The following is a 5,219-nucleotide window of genomic DNA, read 5'->3' as shown; positions in this document are numbered from 1 at the left end:
TTATTGACAAATCTAACTACAAACGTATGTCAGTTTGCGGAATTTTGGAAGTGGACACACTCACATTAAAGAGTTTTTGTATCTGGTAGTCTCCTTCCGAACAGGCCTTGGAAAGCCCAGCGGGACCGACCGGCCGCCTTGTCATCCTCAGCACACAGGCGTTACTGGATGCTGATGTGGACGGGTATGTAGTCAGCACACCGTGGTCCCGGCCGTTTGTCAGTTTATGAGACCGGAGCCGCTACTTCTCAATCAAGTAGCTCCTCAACTTGCCTCACAAGGGCTGAGTGCACCCCTCTTGCCAACAGCGCTCGGCAGATCAGATGGTCACCCATCCAAGTGCTAGCCCAGCCCGACAGCGCTTTACTTCTGTGAGCTGACGGGAACCGGTGTTACCACTGCGGCAAGGCCGTAGGCGTATCTGGTGATCAGATAGTTTTATACGTTGGCTTCGTTGTCATCGAATAAGGTTGTCGTCTCTTCCTCTACCAAGAAATTTGGAACTTTCTGGATTCTAAAAGTTCACGAAGTACTTAGTAATAGATGTTCACACTTCTAACTTCTATATTCTTAAACACTTCAAAAGGGCTGGCAAAACAATTGCATCTTTTCCTGTGAGCTGCAATCTACAAAACATGGCTTTCAGTGTCCCACAGTCAGATGAACTCGCTTGTCCTGTTTCAGAGAGAACCTCTCAGCCTGCAAGATCCGAGCAGTCACAGAAGTGGCGAAGGGGGAAGGGGGGCTGTGGGGTTATTGATAGTTGGGAGCTTCTATGCTACCCACGTTAGCTGTGTTATGGGGCCCCTTAGGGACATGGCTGGCAAAGGAGGGGAAGAAAGTCGGTGTCCACTCCGTGTGCAAACCGGATGGAGTCATTCCAGACGTGGAACGGTTCCTTCCGGAAGCCATAAAGAGCACAAGGTGCTGCCAACTGCGGGTGGCACCAATGGTGTGTGTCACTTTGGATTGGAAGACATTTTCTCCGGTTTCGAGCGGCTACCTGAAGTGATAAAGGCTGCCAGTCGTGCTTGCGAGATGAAAGCAGAGCTCACCCATCTGCAGCATAGTCGACAGGAGCGACTGTGGACCTCTAGTACAGAGCCGAGAGGAGGGTCTGAGCCGGCCAGATGTGGCCGAGCGGTTCTAGGCGCTACAGTCTGGAACCGCGCGACCGGTCCGGTCGCAGGTTCGAATCCTGCCTCGGGCATGCATGTGTGTGATGTCCTTAGGTTAGTTAGGTTTAAGTAGTTCTAAGGTCTAGGGGATTGATGACCTCAGAAGTTAAGTCCCATAGTGCTCAGAACCACTTGAACCATTTTTGGAGGGTCTGAATCAAAGGCTCAGACGGTTCCGCGATAATGTAGACCGCAGTTTTCTCGACTTGCGCCGTAGGGAAGTTGGATTTCGGGTTCAGATAAATTGATGAGGAGTCGATTACACTTAGGTGGTGCCTATGAGAGTAGCGGGGATTGTGTGGCGTGGACTGGGCTGATTTACGTTAGAGAGTCTCGAATTAACACAAAAAAAGGCATCAGTCCCAAAGGATGCAGCTCAACATAGGAAGAACGTAATCTAAGAACCACGGTATAACAGTTGTAAATTGTCATAGCTGTTTTAGGAAAGTATCGGAACTCCAAGCGCTAATAGAAAGCACTGATGCCCAAATAGTTATAGGCATTGAAAGCTGGCTAAAGCCGAGGATAAGATCAGCCGAAATTTTTGAGAAGGACCTAACGGTGTTCGAAAAGGATATACCGTACTAAATACATTTGACCCTGGCGTCTTTGATGCTGTTAGAAGTAGTTTATCGTGTAGCGAAATTGAAGTAGATATTTCCCGTGAGTTAGTATGGATAGAGGTCTTGGCAACCGGTATAAAATAACAACTGAATGCTTTCAAAGACCTCCCAACTCACATTATACAACTTCTGAAAGTTTCAGAGAAAACTTGAATCTAATTTCAGACACGTACCCGACTCATACAGTTATAGTTGTTGATGACTTCAATTTACCCTCTGTCGAGGCTGAATACACGTTTAAATCGTGAAGTACGCGTGAAACATCATCCGAAATTGTGCTAAACGCATTCTCTGAAAATTATTTCAAGCCATTAGTTCATGAGTTCATGAGCCCACTCAAATAGTAAACAGTTGTGGAAACACACTTTACAAATAATTCTGAACTAATAACGGGCATGAAAACGGATACAGAGATTAGTAAACACGGGGTTGTTCAATCGAGAGTGAATACCACAGCTCGCAAATCCAGATAAGAATTCGCTTGACGCCTTTGTGAGAGACAATCTTCACTCCTTCCAAGTTAACAATGTAAGTATTGACTAGATGTGGCTTGAATTCAAAGAAATAGCATCGACAGCAATTGAGCAATTTATACCAAATAAATTGAAGCTTCTAAATATACTTTTTTTCTTAAATTGGAAAAATTGATAAGGTCAAACTTCTGCGTTTTTACTTAAATTGCTTAATGCAACTGAACCTTCTAAAACTGCTGAGTGAAACTGAACGTACTGTCACTTTGCTTGTCTTTATCATTTCAACACTGATCTACAGAATTTTCCCTGACAAGTGCAGCTCAAACTTATTCTATTAATTTATGACTCACAATATACCAGGATAGCGCAATCTGACTATTAATTAACACAAAAGAATGGCCCTGAATCAGAATAAACGCTAACAATAGTCCATACATTTCATAAGTCACTTACCTCACAGAAAATCTTCGTGACACAAACTACAGCAACAACACAAAGTATACAGCCACCTAAACAAAAAGATTCTAACTACTGTAGGTTCTAACTAGTAAGAGGGATGTGGTTAGCAAAGGAAAGATATTGTTGCAGAACAAATTATGTATTTAGCAGATTTTACCTTAACATGTGACATACAGTTCCAAAATTATATAATCGTCAATAATACCATTACCCACATTTTACAATCCATGTCCAACGAATATTAAATCTCCATGACAGACACACTTCCAGACTGTCCGCTAGCTCTAACACTGCTTCTAACCTCCATCACTGCTAACTATTAACTTCTAACTGCGGGTCCTTCCAGCCACAGAGTCTCTTATGGAGGGCGCACAACGCTGTCAGTGATATTAACGCAGTCTAAAGCGCTGCCAACACACATATAAACAGGCTACATACATAGCCCCCCTGCTCCTCTCAAAAAATTGTAAAAAGTGTTTTGGCAGTGGACAGTACTAATTTATTTAAAAAAATTATATTAACAATATCAAACAGATTAGATGCACACAATTAGTAATATACTGTTGTTCAATAAAGCAAAAATTGTCCTCACTGCCTCTAAAGACAGTCCTAATCATTCATTAGGAGAGGAGTCTATGACAGTTTTATGCACAAAGTCTGAGCATTAAAACGAAATGCACATTTAGGTAGTGGACCACCATGCAGTCTTGAAGAAGCAGTGTTGTCCTTCCAACGAAAACACATTTCTGACGCTTGACATGAAGACATGAAGATTGGTAATGGGCCACAACAGAGCAGACCCACAGCAGAGTCAATCGAAGTCTTGAAGAATATTGGTAGAATTGGTAGGCCACCACAGAGCAGACCACAGTATTCCTTGTAGAAGTTATGGTAGTAATGGGACACCAAAGGTGAAGACCCACTGTAGTCCTAGTAGAGAGTATGGTACTAACGGGCCATCATAAGTGCAAGCCAACTGTAGTCCTTGTAGAGATGGCCAACAGCCATTTGTTGCGACTGTGTGGGTGCACAATCACAATTGAAGAGTCTTGAGGATAATGTAGCAAGTCCATGAACCAATCTGGTAAACACACACAGACAGGAAGAACACAGACACACAAGGGTACACATAAACATAACTGAATAATACAAAAGGAAAGGATAGGGTCTGTTTTCAGTGTAACATTTAGTACTTCATTTCCCAAAAACTACGCTTAATTCCTACAGATGTTTCTTCTTGTTTCAACATTTTTTCCTACAAAAAAGCTCTTATCTATCTGTATTGATATTTTCACATATTTCTCAACTCATCATTTGTTTCCAAGAAAATCCTACATAAATCTAGTGTCACTATTCCCCAGTTGCATCTCTTCATTTCCTCTTTCGAAATAAATATTCCTCACTGTACAATATTCTTTGGCCAAACTTTTTTCTTATAGCTTTTCAATGCCTTTCTTCCCAACTCACCACAACTCATTTTCTTATATAGCATACTCCCTCTCAAGCTAACTTAAATTCACTGAGCTCAGATACATAAACTAGAGACGGAGGCAATGCAGCAGCACAAAACTATTAACACAAACAACAATGACAAAAAAAATACAAAGTGGCAAACCAAGCAGCAGCGTATCTAAGTTAGCAAAGCAAATGCAACATTACCACTAATATAAGGTAATATGCAGCAAACAAGAAAAATAAATCAGTGGTAAAAATGCCTTATCACAGTAATACAATGCAAAATTCAGTAGGACATAACCAGACAAATAGCAGCAGAAAATGGAGTAACTTATACCTAAACATGAGAAAGCAGAGGCAAAAAAATATTACAGTAAAGACAGAAATGCAAGTAACGGAAACGTCTATTGACATCTTAATGTCTATGTCACATCTAAACACTAGAGTGGTGCACCACAACAACCTATTCTACCAAAAAATTACCAAGTTCTTGAAAAGAAAATTATGTATGCAATTCCTGTTACTAGTACCTTCCCCGTCTTATTGTTCTTTCCTTCCAAGTGCTCTTCTTCAAGAATGTGGAACATAAAATTATTATTTAATGGATCTGTTGGCAGAAAGTGTTTACATTAGCATAAGTATTAAAATTGATTTTATAAAACCAATACTGTAGGGCAGGTAGAAACTAGATATCAAATAAAAGAAGCAAGTATGTACAAAGTAAAGCATAAAAACATCATTCACCACCCATACGGCATTTCGTAAGTCAGTAAAAAGTCTCTCAACTCTCATGGAAAGACACTTGTCATAATCAGGTGTGTAGACGTAACAATATCTCTCATCACTTCATAAGCATTTCAGTAAGTAGCACAAAGTACGATCTCCAAAGTGTAATCATATGTTTCCAAGTAATAATGTGTTGTATTTGTGGTACACTCTGCAAAGAAATCTCAATAATGAGGTCAATGGCCTCTCTTTTCAACAGTGTGAGTGCCTGTGTGTGTGTGGTGTGCTGTGCTTCACAGCGGCTT

General features: G+C 41.1%; 1 pseudogene; it reads right to left on the bottom strand.

The window, feature by feature from the left end:
• Positions 1–299: 299 nt before the first annotated feature.
• LOC126475823 (5S ribosomal RNA) lies at positions 300–417 on the bottom strand (annotated as a pseudogene).
• Between the last annotated feature and the right edge of the window lie 4,802 nt (positions 418–5,219).

The sequence above is a fragment of the Schistocerca serialis genome, chromosome 4 (genome assembly GCF_023864345.2).
Source record: "Schistocerca serialis cubense isolate TAMUIC-IGC-003099 chromosome 4, iqSchSeri2.2, whole genome shotgun sequence".
Taxonomy (NCBI): Eukaryota; Metazoa; Arthropoda; class Insecta; order Orthoptera; family Acrididae; genus Schistocerca; species Schistocerca serialis.
This window is presented reverse-complemented; position numbering and strand designations above follow the sequence as displayed.